Source organism: Mytilus californianus, unplaced genomic scaffold (assembly GCF_021869535.1).
Source record: "Mytilus californianus isolate M0D057914Y unplaced genomic scaffold, xbMytCali1.0.p SCAF_5, whole genome shotgun sequence".
NCBI classification, from domain to species: domain Eukaryota; kingdom Metazoa; phylum Mollusca; class Bivalvia; order Mytilida; family Mytilidae; genus Mytilus; species Mytilus californianus.
In genome coordinates, this window is record NW_026262701.1 from 74057939 (window position 1) to 74078880 (window position 20942).

Here is a 20942-nt window from a genome sequence, read left to right on the forward strand (position 1 = left end):
AGACTTTAATAAAGTATTTGTCTTGTCTTGTCTTGTCTTGTCCAAAGCAGAGAGTTAAGAAAGATAAGGCTAACTCTAATGCCTTCCAAAGAGAACTCTGTAAAGTATACGAGTTCACAACAACAATATACGAGCTGGTAAATATTAATGATGAAAACAACAATTAGACTAGATAATCAATTTAATAATTTTCTAGACATCTAACAAACGGGGAGATTATACGGTTATGGAGTTTTGTATGAAATCCGTATGTTGCTATGCGATAAACCACTTCTGATCCTATCGGACCAACCTCTATGTGTTTTTCTAGTGACTGTATATGTCATAGGAACATGTTAGTATGCCATATTTAGAACAGACAAGTTTAGAAAACAACTAATAGAAAAATTAAACGATATGGAGCAAAGGCTAATTCTTTTGCACTAAGGAAAACCCAAAGAATTTTTTTTTTTGAGATGCACAATGCAAATAAATCAAGAAATTAAAATTATTTAAGACCGCAATATCTTCTCATAAAAAGTATGTTGTAATGTCAAAGTAAACGGATATCCATCCACAGACACTTGTCTCTTAAAAAAACATATATGCGTATAGGTAACTTTTGTCAGAGACAAGTGCCTGTATATTCATCAGTTATTGTGACATGCCATACATCGAAGTGCCAAATATTAAATCTTCGTAAAAATATTACAAAATTATCCTGCAAAGATAATTACTGCACGAGAAAAAGACGAAAGAAAACAACAAAATGCTTTAAAATTGGTATCTGTTGCTTTTCCCGCAACAAAGTCGGAAATACAATGTAAAATGAACCTTAACATCCGATATTATAATTCTTTTATAGTATGCAAAATCGTTTACGAAGAAATTTTTATATAATTAAAAAAACTTTAATTATTAGGGGAGAATCAGTAAGAAATTAAGTCAGTTTTAAAATCAGAAAAACACTCATATCAACTAAACGATATAATGGATAATGACTGTTTAATAATAGACATATTTGGAAAAAGACAAATGAAAAATAAATTTAATTAACAGGACTTTTCTATAAACATAGATATAAGGCAATGTCAAGGATAGAATTTGAAATGATTTGTACAGGAATAGCCCTAAACAGCTCTGACACAGACAAAATCTTTTTTGTCAAGAAATGAAACAATACTTTCCTCATATGCTGGTCAAAGTGTTTTTAGATTTTACTTTGTGATAAAGCAAAGCACGGAGACATGATAATCTAGTATAGGTGAGCAAGGCAAGGTTCATGTTTTTCTACCTTTATTTTTATAAACAGATACATAATAGATTGGTACGTGTAAAGTCTTGTTTTTGTTTTTTGTTCTTGGGTCCTAACACTTGTTGCATGCATGTGTCAATGTCAGAAAAGTGTTGTGGGTTGCTAGAGTTATTTTCACGCAACATGTTTGCTTGACTGTGCTGTACAATCGATTAAAATGTCGACAGGTAATCGATTATTTGTAAATCGGAAAGAAAAGACAACGGATTGGTTTTTAAAGGGGAAAAATAAAACACGAATGGAAATAACGATGTACAGAAAAAGAGTTTGTGTTTTATGAATATGCAATTACAAATCAAATATAATCGTTGATATCAAAAGTACATTCCCATGGCTATTCGTGTTTAACTGATTTATTTGTTTTGTTTAATTTCCAGTGGCAAATGTTTCATGTATTGTTAATACATATTCATTTTGACAGCAAATTTCATCAGTTTTATCGAAGTTTCAACCTAAATAAAGTCTTCGTATATATAACCAATTAGCATTGATTATCCTCATATGAGCTTATATATACGAGCACGAGAGTTAATAAAGATATGAATTTAATTAGATTGGGTGGTGTGGTATCCTCTGTTTCGGTTTCTTTGGCATACTTATAAGAAAGAGTAGTTCAAATACCACGCCAACAACGATTATATGCATAGATTTTCTATCACGGCAATAATGTACCTTCCTTTGTCGGACTATTGGGGTGTAGGACTAATGGGGTGTCGGACTAATGAGGTGTCGGATCAATGGGGCGTCGGACTAGTGGGGTGTCGGAATATCGGGGCGACCCCTTCTTCAAAGGAGATGTGCATACATGAAAAACCGTGTTCGGGGAGATAACTCTTACTTAGAAACTTGTTCTGTTAAGCAGGGTCAAAACTAAAAGCGCATAAACTGTTCGATAGCATATATCAAATATCAAAGCGACATGTTGCGAAACAAAAATTACACGCAAGAAACAAATTTGGCGGAAGACGAAAAAAATAATACTAGTAATCAAAACAAAATCAATAGGGCTTTCCACGGAAGAGTGGAAAGACCTAATAAAGAGGTGATTAACCAAACCTCAACAAGCCAAAGTAAGCACAACCCAGCCCTTCTGATAAATAAAGTAAGGGGTTACAGACTTTACAGACAGGGTACAATTAGAGCTGTTGCAGAAATCACTTGTCGACCAATCGGCATTGTCCTACCGGAACTATAAAAAAAAACTTTACCAAAATTGTGGTACAAGGTGCAAATAATTGTGAACCTTGAAGATGCACATTAGTAAATTTCATGTAAAGAGAAAGAAAATCCTGAAAATTGTTTACACCTTTTACGTTCAAGCATGTTTAATGTTTAAGTGATGTGTCCTTAAAATGTTTAAAACAAAAACAAATGATATATCATCTCTCTTCAGACTCCATTATTTTTTATACTTTTATTTTATAATCTTACACTAAATGTTGATGTATGATGATATTCAAAATAATATTCTTCTACTATAGTTGTTAAAACTTTTAAGTGCAATACTAACTCATAAATTATGTGATTTTCTTTGACACATTATCAAAGTTGAATTTAAGCATACTCTATTTATCTTGTTCGTGAAAATGTTCTATAAAAATAGAAGTCAGACATGTCGGACACACCGGTCATATTGCCCTGTATAACTTTTACGGATACGTTGGAAGACCATGTTTTTTGCCTTGTGTTAGATTCGTTGTAAGTGAAGTTGTGATTTGACTGGCTGCTCAATACGTAGCGAAGTTTCTAAAGAAGGTTCTAGTAATAGTTATACACTTCGGATTACGGCGTGTCTGGATATTGTCTGGTAATTTTATTATCGTGTTCATTCAGCGAACCTTGTTTGACTGCTCGATACGTAGAGAAACAAACTATATTCGAATAACCTTCTGAAGCAATTGTTTTACGAAATTTAGAATCAAACAATTAATAAAAGACAAAACATAGGTGACATCCCATTAGTCCGACAACCATTATTCCGACATCCCATTATTCCGACAGCCCATTACTCCGACATCCCATTATTCCGACAGCTCATTATTCCGACATTGCATCTGTCATAAGTGTATGGGTTAATTTTCTCCAAAAGACCAACTCTGTTCTCGATAATATTTTTGGTTGTCCGTTTAGATTCCGATGATTCTTCTCATGCGGGATATTTGTCTCAGTGCCTTGGAGTTGATACACATGGATATTGCAACTGGTGGGTACTTATCCTCGTCCCCCTTTTCGTTTTACGGGTCCGGATATTTTATTTGTCTTTATATTTCGGCGTTTGTGTGTCTATTGTCATTCTGTGCTGTTTTAGTCCCCGGTTTTGTTTTTGTCTCTTAATTTACCTTCTTTTTACTAGATCTTCGGTTTCCCTCCTTTTGTTTCAAGAGAGTGAGGTTTTACCACTATTAACTACATAAATAAATATATAAAAGTTGGATAACCCGACCCGCCCTCTTTGGTCGTAACACTTTCCACCACTTGTATCACTCAACTAAGTTTTATTTAATATTGTCGCGGAAATGTTATATTTTTTTATGAAAGACAAGAAAATAGGAGAAACAGGGTAATTTTTCGTAAACTCAGCGTATAATCTTTTATTGAAAACATGTAAACGGAGCCTCCACAACCACGGGTAATTATTCGTAATGCATGGCTGTATGTATCACATTGGGGTTCTTTTTCATTTTTATATTTTGGTGAAAAACAATCATAACAAAACAAAATCCAATGGAGGTCAACATATATACGTTGGTTTAACTAGTTTTAAGTGTCTATTGTTTGTTCTTATGTAATATAAAAATAAGGAGATGTGGTATCCTTGCCAATGAGACAACTACCACCAAAGTTCAAATGAAGTGGATGTAAGCAATTATAGGCAACCATACGGCTTTCAACAATGAGAAAACCCCATACCGTATAATGCTATAAATGGTCCCGACATGAAAAATATGAAACAATTAAATTGAGAAAACTAACGGCCTGATTAATAACAAAACAATTGACGTGGCAGGGTATTTATACATCCCTCATTACAACAAAAACACAAAGTACAGATCTGAGAGTACTCGAAGTTACTGACACTAGTTAAAAGCCAATAACAACTAATAAAAAATCATGTATCTAAGACATTGTTTGTCTTTCTTGTCCCGCGGTAGTCTTTGTCAAATGATTTCCCTTCTCCTGGACTAACGCTTGGTTTGTCTACCATTCATTGGTTAAGCCAAGAAAATTGTTGAGGCAATCTGACTGTGCATAACACTAATGTATAGATTTTTTTGTAATTTTGGATTAAACTGGTGTCAATGTCCCTGAAAAAAGCGTGTGATGCTGAAGGTCAATTTCAAAATGCGAATATTGAAGAAAACAGATACTACTATTATTGACAATATCTTGTAAAATGTACACTGATGTTAATGCATCACAATACGGGCCCCAGTAGAATCCCTTAGGTCGCGGTAAAAATATGCATCCATCAGTTTGCCTCATTTTTAAGCAAATTTAAGATTTTTTCTCGCCGCGATATAGTCTTTTAGTGCTGATGCGGCGTAAAGCAATCACCAATCAACCAATCAATCAATTTTTTTAAAAAGTCGTAGGTTGTTTTAAATGAGACGCCCACCTAATCCCTAAGGTGGCGGGTCGGATTTGGCCATATTGAAGCCACACAATATCCAATATAATGCAAATCATATTCTGACCCCGCCTAATTTGTTGAAATTGTTTGATGAGAATCTGTATGAAAAATTCCCTGTATAATAACATAATTTGAATTATGCTTATATATACGTAATTAAAATTCTGTATAATCTGTATTTGCGTATGAAAAGAATTGTTATGTCATAATTCCGTATATACGGAATTCGAAGTCTATCCATACAGAAATAGTTCTGTATATCCGGTTTTTTTTAATTCTATAAATACATAAACGATTTCTATATATACGAAAAGGCGGAAAAATACATAATTGAATAATATACCTCTATACACAAATTTTAATTACGTATATACAGATTTCGAATTAAGTATATAAAAAGTATTCGAACTATACCTATCATATAATACATATCGTCGCTGGGCTTCAAAAATGTAGTAAAATTACTAATTTAAAAAAAAAATATCTCACAAAAAGGCTTTGAAAATTTGGTCGAAATGCATGCTTCCAAAATGTAGTATGTGAACTTGAACATTTTTTTAAATGGCAGTAAAATAAAACTTTGACATTTCTGGATTACACAAAAACTAAATTTATTTTCACAGAAATAAAGAAATGTACAAGTATTTGATTCCCAAAGTCATTATACAACAATTTTCAAGTTTACATACAACATTTTGGAAGCAAACTTTACAAACAATTGAGATTGGCAATTTTGTAACATGTCTTATTTCAAATGTTTTGATTGGTCTAATTGTATGCTATTTTGGAATATCAAAGACGATTTGTGACAAAAAGTAGTTTTAGCCAAAAAAGTAATATACGACATTTTGGAAGCCCAGCGACGATATACGGAATTATTTCTGTACATATGTAATAACATATAAGTTATAATACAGACAGACATTTTTTGTTTTACCCTGATACCGCGCAATAATTATTTCTAAGTGTCGGACTAATGGGTTGTCGGATTATTGGGCTGTCGGAGCAATGGGTTGTCGGATTATTGGGTTGTCGGACTAATGGGTTGTCGGACTAATGGGCTGTCGGAACAATGGGTCGTCGGACTAACGGGCTGTCGAAATAATGGCGTGTAATCCTTAGAACAAAGGAATTGGGATGTAACGTTTGTAAATTAAACTACACCTTAACAGTTGTTTGTTGTATTAAATATGTGTTATTACTATTTAAATTCAAGAGCACATTTTTTTACATTCTTTCATCACGGTTTTCCCCTCGCACTTGCGCTGTGCGGTGGCCGAAGTTATAACGAGAGGTCTCGTAGTTAAGGTCACTGCATACGGGAAAATATCGGCGAATTAGTGTCTGGGAAGTCAATAATCCAATATCGGTACATTTATGAAGATTTTGATAATGTAAAGGATTTTCTTTAAAAAAAAAAAAGTTCACGTTCACTTCTTTTAGAATAAAACTTAGCCATTCAAATATATAAAACATATTCAACTTTTATTTTTAATTTGAAGTTTCATATGACTTTAAGTAACACTACACTACCCTCTACCTTCTCCGCATTGCATGATAAATAACAAGGCTTCTTCCCTTCCCTATATCTTCCATTCCAATCATGCAAGTGAAACTCAAATAACAACCCAGAAACCATTTTCCCAAAGCTATTTATTTTTTGTAAAAGTTACCTCAACGTTTGATTTATTAACCCCAAAATCAATCAGCATCCTTCCCAATATCTTCCTATACTGTATTATATGAAAATAAGGAGATGTAGTATGATTGCCAATGAGACAACTATCCACCAAAGTTCCAATGAAGTGGATGTAAGAAATTATAGTTAACCGGCGTACAGCCTTCAACAATGAGAAAAACCCATACTGTATAGTCGGCTATAAAAGGCCCCGACATGAAAAATATGAAACAATCCAAGTGAGGAAACTAACGGCCTGACTTAAAATAATTTACGAACAAAAATGTTTTCGGGGAGCATAAAAATGCAAATATTTTTCGAGACATTAATCGAGTCTGGCAAAGATTTACGTTTAGGGAGTGTGGCACTTTGCTTAAACATGGCATTGTTACAATTTACCCATTCCGTTCGGACGCAGGTACCTTTTTAAAAGCTGTTTCGAAAAACAGCCACGCTATGCACCCTTGTTACAACTCTTTAGGGGTCCGAAGTGACCTTTACAATACACAACTTCTGTCCCTATCCAGTAAAATTATCCTCGATTTCCAGTGACCGTCCTATTTTCATTCTTTATCCTGTCGTGGAATATTTCCTTTATTATATTAGATTCAAATGAAAGAAATATATCGAATATGATTCACCACAGGAAATATATTATAGTATTGTTTGTAACATAGTTTCATGGGGAACTTCTGTCAGGAGAAACAAATACACATTGACAATCCCACTGCCATGGCATAGAAATTCTTTTATAACGTTAGATCGACATGGAAGAAATAATTACAGCATCACCTGTTAACAAAATTTCTTCAAGAATTTGCAAGAAATATTTGCCACATGACGTTCAGCAAAACAACCCAATTCACTTACCGGTTCTACATAATGTATCACAAACCATTCGCCGATATCATTTAGTTCCCACATCATATAATAATAGAATCACGTTATATTATAACAGAACCACTGAATATTACTAAATACCCACAACTTAAGATTATAAAGCCACATCATATTATAATAGAACCACGTTATCTTATAACAGAACCACTACCTGAATATTACTAAATACCCACAGCTTAAGATTATAAAGCCACATCATATGATAATAGAACCACGTTCTATAATAACAGAACCTCTGAATATTACTAAATACCCACAGCTTAAGATTATAAAGCCACATCATATAATAATAGAACCACGTTATATTATAACAGAACCACTGAATATTACTAAATACCCACAACTTAAGATTATAAAGCCACATCATATAATAATAGAACCACGTTATATTATAACAGAACCTCTAAATATTACTAAATACCCACAGCTTAAGATTATAAAGCCACATCATATAATAATAGAACCACGTTATATTATAACAGAACCACTGAATATCACTAAATACCCACAACTTAAGATTATAAAGCCACATCATATAATAATAGAACCACGTTATATTATAACAGAACCACTGCATATTACTAAATACCCACAGCTTAAGATTATAAATCCACATCATATGATACCCACAGCATATAATAAGATTTTGCAACATATATAAGACAGCTATGGCGTTCAATACAGGATCGCACTGATTAATCTTATCCAATTAGTAATATATATATCCAACGTTGGTCCCTTTTTCAATTACGATTAATAAATGTTCTTTCAATGCATTCCTCGAACATTCTGCTACATGCAACGATAGCTACATTTTGGTCTCGCATCTTTTTTTCAGCCAAGAAACTTGCGATTAGTCCCATAGGGTCACACTCATAACTTTCAAATTGTTTTCCAAATGTGAAAACACTGGACCAAATACAAACGGAACATTATAGTAAATCAGCATTACTTTTTGACAGCCTTCGCTATAGGTGTTTATTATAATGGTTGGCTATCCAAAGTGTAAATTTAAATTTTCTAATCAAAAGCGTTGAATTTGTAAATGTTACAACCGAAACATCGAGAAAAAAGAACTCTGAAAATTGTGGGAAATGTTATGTTAGCATGCATCACTTAAGAAGTCCTCACAATCCTAAATTTGTCCAATTCCAAAGAAGATCTGTCGGTTTGAATTTTCATTAAATGGATACATGTATACAGTATACTTGTACTACAACAATCAATAAAACACAAATATGGCAGTTGCATTTTTCTACAGCAACTATTGTCAACCACTGTTACGATATAAAGAATGTAGTACGGTCAGGGGTTCGATCTCCGAGTCAGAAAAATGTGCCCGGGGATGATGGGATGTCTTCCTCCAGAAATTCCGATGTTGCATTGTTCGTAAATTTGAAACTGAAATGATTTGGATATTTTAGTCAAAAGTTTCAACTCTCCAAATCGGAAAATGCAACTGCCATATTTGTCTTTCGTTGATTGTATTAGTATAAGTCAGACCGTTAGTTTTCTCTCCTGCAATGTTTCACATCTTGTCATCCTCGGAACTTTTTGAAGCTTACTATACATGTACTCACCGCTGGCATCCGGTTCGATACTAAATATTCATTAGAAAATTTATTACGAAAATGGATATTCCAAAGAATTCTAGGAACTTATATTCTAATCATAAAATCGGATTAAAAAAAAAGTCATGTAAGAATTATTTTATGATCGTAAATTATCGTTGTCCACGATTCTCTCTTTATATTTTACCAATCTTTATAATAAAAACATAATCCAGAATACTTCTTTAGAAAACATGACAACCTAAGACACGCATAGATAGAGCGCATCGCTGGTCTTGTAATAGCGTGTTCGCCTTGAGTGCGGGAGGTCGTGGGTACGAACCCCGGTCAGATCAAACCAAATAATTTCAAATTGGTGTTTGCTGCTTCACCGTTAAGCAAGCGGCATTAAGCAGTAATAGCTAGGACTGATAGGCTCGGAGTCTGAATAGTGTGTTCGATTAGGTTGACATGTCGTCTTGCGGACTGTTACAATGTAAACTAGCACTTTCAAATTCCGGCTGAGTGTGCCAATTTAGTATAAAGCAGGGCTAATAATTATAACACATTAACATCTCATTGTCCTAAATATGGATTTACTTTGCCGCTGAACGTTAAATAGACATCCAGACACGCATAGGAAAATTAAATATGGACAATTAAGTAACATATTAAAATTATAGAAAGCCATATCAGACATTTTCAAATCTCTATTAGTCAAATTATCTTGCAAAAGACTAACAGTGACCACTGAAATGATCACTATACTTTTCATCACCTTTCTATGTCTATAACATTGGACTTACACTTAGGCTTTGTATAGATACACATTCTATCAAAAAATGCTTCACGGAAGTTTTTCTTCTTTAGTATGTACGGAGGCCTTAGAATATCCCTTCGCTATCAGTAATCGACGAAAATCTATGATAAAGCGCCTATATTTAGATATCATATAGATATAAATTCCATCATGACGGACTGAAAACGAAATCTTTGACAAACTGACTGATTGTAAACTTGTTTTCGAGCAGTATAATACCTCCCTAAGTATATGACTTTAAAAATCTCAGTTGGATAATCCTTACAGTTTCTGTCTTGTATCTGTTCTCATGGTATAAACTAAAACCAATCGAATACTACAATTATATCTGTATCTTTTTGATATAATTTTATGATTTTTTTAGAAAACTCTGGTCGTTGAAGTGTTAGGTTTGAGAAATCGAATTTCTTCTTATAGCTAGCAGCTATCTGACCAGCAATGGATCATATAAAGATATTGTAATCGACCTAAGAGCTAATGGACATTTACTGTCCACCCAAGTTTGCACAATGTATTATGAAGAGCCAATGAAACAGATGAAAATGAGAGTGCGAGAAAAATTTTAGCGGATGATGGCATATAGACAAAAAGACACAGATGCCGATTTGAGGTATCAGATAACAGTCTACTTAATGGATGGGTTGAGTGCTCACAATCATGTTTAACCCCGCTACGTTCTTTATGTGTCTGTCCCAAGAAAGGAGCCCGTAGTTCAGTTGTTGTCGTTGGTTCATGTCTGTCATATTTGTTTTTCGTAAATTGTTTTTTTTTAAATTAGGCCTTTAGTTTTCTCAATTGAATTGTTTCAAATTTTTCATGTCGGGGCCGTTTATGGCCGACTATATGGTGTGGGTTCTTCTCACTGTTGAAGGCCGTACGTTTGCCTATAATTGCTTACATCAACTTCATTAGAACTTTGGTGGATAATTGTCTCATTGGCAATCATACCACATCTCCTTATTTTTTTACTTAATATGTACTTTTTACAAAAAGAAGTTGATTTAATTAAGCGTGTTCGGAGTAAAAAATCATTTTTTTGTGAAATTACAAAATCACAGATATTGGCCGACCGAAAAAGCGTTTGTCAAATGAGAGTAGCTTCTTCGCATATACACAAAACAGTAGGTATCGTCAAGACGGTAGTCCAGTTCTCTCCCGTTTCATTGCGTACGAATTTTAGGTGAAGTGGTCACGTACAGTGTTGGAATCTTGCATTTTGAACATACGTTTTATGTATGGAAATCAAGAAATTCGGACATGTACCAAAATAACGATAAAGCAAAAATACCGGACCAGTGCTAAGGGTAACCAGTCAATGCACCATTATTCATTTTGACTTATCTTAATTTTGTGACAAATGACTTAATTACTTTTGGCGGGTGATATCATTTGTTTATATATAGTGTCCAGACTGGGAAAATCTGAAAAAAAGTTAATTTCATGTAATTTCTGACAAACAAGAAATTCGTTTAAATGCAAAATATCTACATTGGCTGATACTTTACGAGAGGCGAAAGGTACCAAAGGGACACTCAAACTTTCAAGTAGAAAATAAACCGACAACGCCATAGCAAAAAACAAAAACAACAAATACCGAAAGACAAAGAAAAGAATACAAAACAACATAGAAAACTTAAGACTGATCAACACGATTTCAGGTGCTCCGAAAGGGTAAGCAGAACATGTACCACATGTGGCACCCGTCGTGTTGCTTATGTAAGTACAAATCGGCGATAAGTTTAATTCATTAGGTCACATTCGAGAAAAAGAGGACGCGATTGTGGTTACGACAATTAGAACATATCCGTCGTCATCTGAGAAACAGATATTCCATAACGGTCAACCAACTTCTGCTGGCGTCCATAAAATTGTCGAAGGGATGATTTCAACTTCATCGTTTGAAGCTCTTGGATTAATAGCTTCCTTGTGAGCAGCAACCCTATATCAAGGCAATTATGATAGGAAATGCACGCTCTGGAAGTTTAGAAACGAAACCTATGATAAACCAAACTAAACTACATTCAACAAGAAAAGGAAAAATTCTATTGCATATAACCTTTCTTCACGACCAAACATTTTGACACATTTCTGACGTCACAAACACCAAATTGTATGATAATTTGAATTTCAAATGAATATTTAAATTAATAAATACATGAATGTTGTCATATTTGTGAAAATTGAAGTCATGTGTATCTTTTCACATGAAAAAAATAACATGCTTTAAAGAGCATGAGTCGCTCATCGAGGTCTATCTGCTTCGTCAACAATGGACGCTCTCTAACATTGTAGATTATAATAGAATGCAAGGCGAAAATCTCTATCATGTTGAATTTGCATTGATGATCATTTTTTCTCTGTTGTTTCTCTCTATCTTCTTTAGTTTTTGCCTAAAACACACAAGGGGTAAATAAAATCGTCATTAAAGATCACTAACTCCTACAAAGAGTCTGCTAACGATTGCAGCAAACAAACTTAAGTGTAGATCTTGTCTTGCTGATAATTTTTTTCTATATTTTATAGATTTCAATATAACAGACCAAACTCCAAAAATTAATAAAAAGCATCATTAAGAGCAAGTATTCCAGTAAGAAGTTGACTGGCGATTTTGGCCATGTTTGGCTTATTTATAGATCTTGTTTTGCTGATCAGTTTGGTTTTGTACAGCTTCTCCCTGTTATAGTTTTCAAAATAATAAGCAAAAATTGGTACATTGATTGTGGTCAAGACTGGTTATAATTGGCCCAGAAGTTTCAGAGGAGACGATTTTTGTGAAATTTAAAGGACGACGGACGCCAAGCGATAAGAATAGCCCACTTGGACTTTTAGGTCATGTGAGCTAAAAACGAAAATGACTCTGAATTTCAGTTTCTTAATACAATGAGAAATTGACTTATCTTAGATTGATTGTTGTCATTTGTGCTTGAAATATCCATTGTCATTACTAATACAAAATGTTTAAGTAAACTGTGCCTTAATTTCATGGTATGCTTAAAAAATACTACATTTCTACAAATTGGTTGCAAACACAAGAAATTGTAAAACTACTGTATGTGTTAAGATGTAGTACATATCTTGTGTTGTTAAGTAATATTATTATAATATAAAAAATTAAACTTAAGTTTGAATGGATGCATATAATTGTAACTACTTTTAAAATTTACCATTTTTGACTTATTCATACTTTTTTTCTCAGACTATTACTGGATGCAATTGCGGATAAGGAAACCAGGCATGTTTCGACTACTCGCTCGTTTCCACAGAGTAAAACAACAAAATTGGACAGGATGCAGTCACATAATGATGCTAATTTTTCACACCATTCTACTTCTTCTCATGTGTCCTCTTTGCCGTCACCAAATACAAACGTAAATGTTTCATCTCCGTTTATCAATGTCACCAACTCCCCCGTTTCAATGCCTCCGATAATATCTGCTCTTTATCTTAGAATCCAATCACCGCTTATAATTAGAAAAACTGTTTCGCATATACCAAGAAGTGCAACACAAACTAGAGAATCGTACACCAATATAAGACCGATGGCAGCAACAAATTGTCATCTACCCTTCATACAACTGCTTCGTCTACACCTTTTTCTGATTGCAATAGCAGTGACGGTCAATCTTCTACTCTTCCATCTCCATTCACAATAGCATACACTGCATCGCCAATAACAAGTGATCAAAACCGTAATCTACACAGCATATCTACATCAATAGCAACACCTCGCCTTGCAACACCTCACCTATCTACATCAACTCGCTTACATCACCAGTAACAACATCTCGTATAAAAACACCAGTAACAACATCTCGTATAACAACGCCAGTAACAACATCTCGCATAACAACACCAGTAACAACATCTCGTATAACAACAACAGTAACAACATCTCGTATAACAACACCAGTAACACCATCACGTATAACAACACCAGTAACAACATCACGTATAACAACACCAGTAACAACATCTCAACATCTCGTATAACAACACCAGTAACAACATCTCGTATAACATCACTCGTAACAACATCTCATATAACAACACCAGTAACAACATCACGTATAACATCACCAGTAACAACATCTCGTATAACAACACCAGTAACAACATCTCGTATAACAACACCAGTAACAACATCACGTATAACAACATCAGTAACAACATCACGTATAACAACACCAGTAACAACATCTGACCTTTCAAGCTTCAATACTAGTGTACTTGGTCCTCTTACAACACATACTGTTTCGGCCTCGATAGAATATTCCTACAAGCGACCGTCTTCATCTAGAAATATGACAAGTCCTGGTCGGTTTGTTAATTATACAAGGATCGCATCAGCTCGGGATAATATAAGACATATGACAGCCCTGTCTACAGAACGACCGTCTACCTCCCGTCGGTTGGTCATTCTAGAAAGAACATCCGCTCTACCGAACTTCAATGAGCGGGTTAGGCGTCATCTAGAGAATAATGATGGACAGGATAGGCATCTTCCTGACAATAATGACCCTAGAGAAGGATTGGCCCGTAGAATGGACAGAGATAATTGTAGGGGTAGGGCTAGAGGTAGAGACGGTGGACGTCCAGCAAGACAGAAAGACGGAATTAATAAAACTCAAACTTCTCCTTTGTATATTTAGGCACAAGAGCGAAACATTTGGTGCTCTCTCAGACACTGAATCTGACATGTCTTATTAAGTGTTATTATTTATTTTTGAATTCTTAAAAAGTAATTTTGTTTGATTTGTATTATGTGTTTTCGGTGCATCTTTCGCCTGTTAAGACACTAGGCAAAAGTGCTCTGGTACTCTGTTTCATGTATTCAGTTTCGAGGCAAAACAGATTTTAGCATGCAACTTGGCCATTACCCAAGGCCGTACGCTCAACGAAAAGCTCTTTTAGTAAATGTATACACCAAGCTGACAATGCATAAACCAAAGATATCTTCAGGTCAACAAATGGTCGTCAACAAAAGGAAGTGGTGTATAAATGAAGCATGAATTATAGTTGAGGTATCAAAAGTTATCGAAATTTGGAAATTATTGCTTGATTTATGACTTCTTGAGTGATTGCTTATTTGCTTTAAGCCCAAAGGTAAACATATCATGCATATCCAGGACGAGAACTATTTTACACTATGTAACATACATGTAGTTATGTTCTGATATTTTGTCTTGCAATAGGCCATATTCGAACTCTTCAAAGAGATGTCGTAAAGAGTCTTTAATTGGGAAAAGAATGTGTCACTCACTCTACACGAGGCTTTGGATTTAACATTTCCTTTCCCATAAATTAAGTCTTAAACAAACATGTTATCTCAAAACAGAATGTTAATACAGACATGTTAATTTGGAATAATACGAATTTGGACACAAAAATGTTTGAGATAACAAGAGTCAACTATATCATATACAATCGTATCATGCTATGCATGTTTGCTCCTAGTTTCGACATAATATTTAATAAGGTAGCTATTAACAACACGCAGAAAAAAAAAATTGCAATCCGCTTTGAAGACCCTCAAACTCTGTCTTTCTACAATGCGATATTGTTAGGTTGCTGTCTTATTGTCGTATCCCCCTGATCACTTTATTCATAAAACTGTCGCGGAATGTATTGTAATTTAAAACAAGCTACGATGTTTTCTCATTTTGCTACACAAACAGACTTTTATATAAAAATAACGAGACGTGGTTTGATTGCAAATGAGACAACTATCCAGTTCACCGAACAGACTTCGACAATGAGCAAACCCATACCGTATAATTTCCCTATAATAGAGATCGATCTAAAAGAAAGTTATACAAAAAAAAGTCTTAGTTATGACAGAACAATAAACGTACAACAAATATTACAGGCAGCAACCAATGCCAACCATTGAATTACAGACTGCTGACTTTAGACAGGTACAAACGGAAGGTGGTGGGGTTAAACATGTTTGCGAGATCTCAACTCTCCCTCTAACCTGTGACAGTGGTCTAACAACAAAACATAAAAACAAACTGTAAGCGTCAGTTGAAAAAGGTTTGACTCGTGAGAACGGCCTGAAGAACAAAAGCAACAAACAAAAAGACCAAAGAAACAAAGTACCGATCGAAGAGTACGCGTAGTTACTGAAAGAGTGGTCAAAGCCAATTTCAATTGATGTAAATAAATCGTGTTTCCCTGACTAAATATCCATCAGTACACATCCAATAAATTTGGTGTAAATATTTCATAAATAGTCTTTGAAAAACATGACCTTGTGCAATACAAAAATAGAAATATTGACAGGATGTAGGACCACAATTTTCACAACTGTATAGCAATACATATTTATTCTATATTGGCTAGAGGTATAGGGTAGGGTTGAGATCTCACAATACATGTTTAACCCCGCCGCGTTTTTGCGCCTGTCCCAAGTCAGGAGCCTCTGGCCTTTTCTAGTCTTGTATGTTTTTTAAATTTTATTTCATTTATATGTTTAGGAGTTTGGTGTGACGTCCATTTTCATTGAACTTGTACATATTTTTGTTTAGGGGCTAACTGAAACCCGTCTCCGGTTGCGGGATTTTCACGCTGTGTTGAAGACCCATTGGTGGTCTTCGGCTGTTTTCTGCTCTTTGGTCGGGTTGTTGTCTATTGACACATTCTCCATTTCCATTCTCAATTTTATTAGTTAATTTATGAAAAACAGAATCAATGTTAGTACCGATAAAAACAAAATTTTGAAGATCTTACTACAGTGTTAAATATATTATATTTAAGAATAAGCTTATCAAGGGATAAATAAGATTAAAGGGGCTGTATGTAAATTTACTGGCGCTTCTAACTACACCATAGTAAAAATAAAAATTTGATATCCGTTTGTACACAAATGTATAAGGATTTCTACAGATACAACTATATTGATTCACTTATAGGGTCTTTGCATCGGAATTAAACACGTTTATTCTAAAACCAGTTGTTGGCATGATACGGGTTATGTTCTTCTCATATATTTTATGATGGTATGATACTAAACCCCTAACGGGAGGGATTGTACTTGATTTTCATATTATGAAAACATAATCTTTCAATCAGTTTAATTGAGGTCTGAAGCTGGCATGTCAGTAACTGCTAGTAGTCTGTTGTTATTTATGTATTATTGTCATTTTGTTTATTTTCTTTTGTTTCCTATTCTGACATCGGACTCGGACTTCTCTTATACTGAGTTTTACTGTACGTACTGTTGTGCGTTTGTTTTTTCTACATTGGCTAGAGGTATAGGGGGAGGGTTGAGATCTAAAAAAAACATGTTTAACCCCGCCGCATTTTTGCGCCTGTCCCAAGTCAGGAGCCTCTTGCCTTTGTTAGTCTTGTATCATTTTTAATTTTAGTTTCTTGTGTATGATTTGGAGTTTAGTATGACGTCCATTATCACTGAACTAGTATACATATTTGTTTAGGGGCCAGCTGAAGGACGCCTCCGGGTGCGGGAGTTCCTCGCTGCATTGAAGACCCATTGGTGGCCTTCGGCTGTTGTCTGCTCTATGGTCGGGTTGTTGTCTCTTTGACACATTCCCCATTTCCATTCTCAATTTTTATTCCAAACCAAATCTTTGTACAAATGTATCTTTTTGAAAGACTTTAGTAAAGGTTTTAAATAATTTGTGCCGTAACGAAATCCTTAAAAAAATCTATCGGTTATTCATTGAAATCTAAAACGTCACTACGGAGAGCGAAAGATTTCGAAAAGATACCTTTGATACTACAATGATAAACCAGACAATTTTGCGTATACATAAAACCAAAGAAGTGATAATTCACAATAGTTAATTGCACTTTTTCTCCGGAAGTAAAAAAGTGGCGGAAAAAAAGAGAAAAGAAATATGGGTTGGTATCGGGAAAGATCTTGATAATTTTTAGGTCAAATTTTATATCGTTAAAAAGAAAATTAATCATTTAACATAATCGAAGGACTTGGAGGCTATATTTAGTGGGAAAATTTCCTTTCTACATGCACACTCAGTCGTCTGATACGTTTTCCTACTGCATGAAATGGTTTTATAGATCTTCTTACTCTGTAATTCAGGCAGATTTCTACTTCGCCAAACTTTGTCTTTCCATTATGGTACATTTTTTTATTATAAGAGGGCATAGGTATATGAGACAACTAATAAAAGGTAAAAGTTCGTCGAGTCAAATATTAAAATAATTCAATTCTTTAGTCATAGTTGGAATTTCGATATGTTTTCCTTACTCCAATCTTTAATTTAAATTATAGAAGAGCCCGCAATTTTCGTATTTTTATATTCCTGTATTTATATAATATATGTACAATGAACTTGCACAATACTCTTTGGTAGATACAAAACAGAATTTTGTTTATCTTTTTATCTGTCAATGAAATCGTTTTTATTTTATTCAAGAAAACGGTAACCCATATAGAGATTGAGCGTTTTCGTCAATTTTATACACATTGCATTATACGATTCGTACGCAAAAGTATTTGGAAAGACATAGTTTTCTTCTAATTAATTAGCATCATTAAGTTGATTGATTTTTGGTTGCTTAACGTCCAGTGGCAAATATTTCATGCAGTTCAGGACGAGAACACACTAACAATAATTGCAATAGGTAGATTCTGTAATAGAGGCAATTAGGAATGAACGTCGGGAAATTTAAGACTGGTACTGGAAAATGAGGGTATATTGGATAAGGACAGAAAGTTGCAACAAGCCACCAACGGACCCCTCCAAGAGTTGTTACAATGGTTCTTAACGTACAGAGATCACTCTATCTGCACGAGGCATCGTATATAACGTCCCCATTCTGACCGAACGTGGCTGCGTTCTTGTACATCCCGCACAGTCAAACGAACGACCCTCTTTGGCAAGGGTGTTACTGCAAGTCGGAACAAGGCCTGTAGTGACCATATTTTTATTCCACAGTCACCCTTGTCACCATCATTTTCTATATGTTTATGTCTTTCTATTACGTATAATTATTTTCTGATGGTTGTCGGGTAGAATTTCGGAAAGTTAAGTTAAAGACTTCAAATGTCTATGAAAATATTTCGTGAAAGGGCAGAAAAGAAATGTTCTCGTTTTGAAAACAACTGGTTAGATACTGAAAACATTGAAAACATATTTTTTTTTAAAACTTATAAACTATATAACATCACAGTACCCAAACTGTGCCGAGTACCCAAATTGCACATACTGAGCAAAAATAGCAGCGAAAATCTTACAAGTTTTCTTGTGGATTAAACAATTTGTATTTTTTTATCATTTGACATAATGCACGACTTTCAAATAGGTAATTATATTTAGATATTCACAAAACGTTCACAGTAAATATCAACAGATGAAGTATTCACCGGAAAAAGTAAAATTTACGGAAACGTTGCCATGCCACGTTCACGAAAAGTCATCTCTTAAAAATGAACAAATAAAATATGTTACCAGCATCCTTTTCTTACGAAATGTATAGTAAGCATGGACTAATGTCAAATTGTTCTTAGCATTTGAAGAAATAAAACAAAACATCTGAGATTTGATTTTTGAGGATGTAAATTAAAGCATGGATGCAATTTGGGTCCTCCTAATTAAAGAATCATGGATCGTTTGGAGGTCGGTTCAAACCCATTTTTCTATGATTCAATATGGATTCAAAATCAAACTGGTGGAACTATATAGTAAATAAGGATACATCTACAAATTAAATAAACACAGAATGGAAACTTTTGTCTGGATCATACAAAAACTGTCAAAATAGGTGCAATTCGGATACCCTCACGTTAATCTATAAAGATCCAAAAGATGAATTATTTTTTGTTTCGGTATTAAGGGAGCTTATAGGAGCCTCCTATTCAGTGATTGTCATTAATTTTAAATGCGCACACTGGTAGAAAACACAGCAAATACAAAAATAAATAAAAAAAGTTAAGAGAAGATGTCAGAAAATAAATAGAAACAAAAAATACACCCCCGCCCCCAGTCACCTGTCATAGTACTAGAAAAAGGGTTTACGATTTTTATTATATTTATCATAATCAAGCGTCTTTGATAAGATGGTTATTGTTTTCTTTTCTTATGATATTGGTTTTAGAAATAAAAAGTTTGCAAGACATTGAATGAAAAGATAAAATCAAAATTATCTTCAGCTGACATTGTTTCCCGTAGTTACCATCTCATACCCTATAACGGGCTTTCAGTAATGTAATCCAATCGACCCTTCATGCCCCCATTGCCATCGTGTAAAACAAATGCTGAGAACAGTTGGACAAAGAATACACAAGAGTCCTACTGGAAGACCTCACAGACTTTCATCTATTAATCGTTTGTTCGTTCTGTTATGGATTCGTAGATATCCCTATTACAATCTTCTTAATTTACTTTTTGACGTTTCGTCTAATACTGTAAGGACTAAAATAAAAGCCCTTAAACCAATTTTATGGGAAATATATTCACCAAATATAGTCTTGCCTAGTCGTCAACAATGGCTTCAGTTACATGGGAACTGGTTGAAAATTCCAACTGTTTTGGCTGCCATTTATGGTACATCCCATGTCATATACAGTCCTCAAGTTGAACCACTGGAGGAATATTACTTTGGACATCGTCATGTACATTGTATTCACACACACATTATAGTTGACAATGAAAATTCATATGTGCCTTGTTAAAAGTGGTTTTCTTAGACATCAAAACGATGCTCAACAATTCAATCTTTTGCCTAGTCTTGAGACTAATTTGGAGTTGGATTTCCCTCCAAGTTATGTAATCTTAGCTGATAAAATGTATGCAAACCGTGCACCAATTGTTACACCATATAAGAGACATCAATTAAGACGGAAAACGCCTAGGGAAAAAAGGAAATGTAAAACAATAAATAAACAAATGTCTGAGTGTCGTGTATATGTTGAACATGCAGTAAGACGTTTAAAGACCTTCAGGGTCGTTGGAACTTTATGGAGACATCAAAGGAACGAACTAAATCAAATAGTTGAATTGCGTGCTGGACTTGTCGAGAGACACACTGAGTTATTTTCGTATTAAACAAATGCTACCCAATCATACAATGCTTAATATGTTATT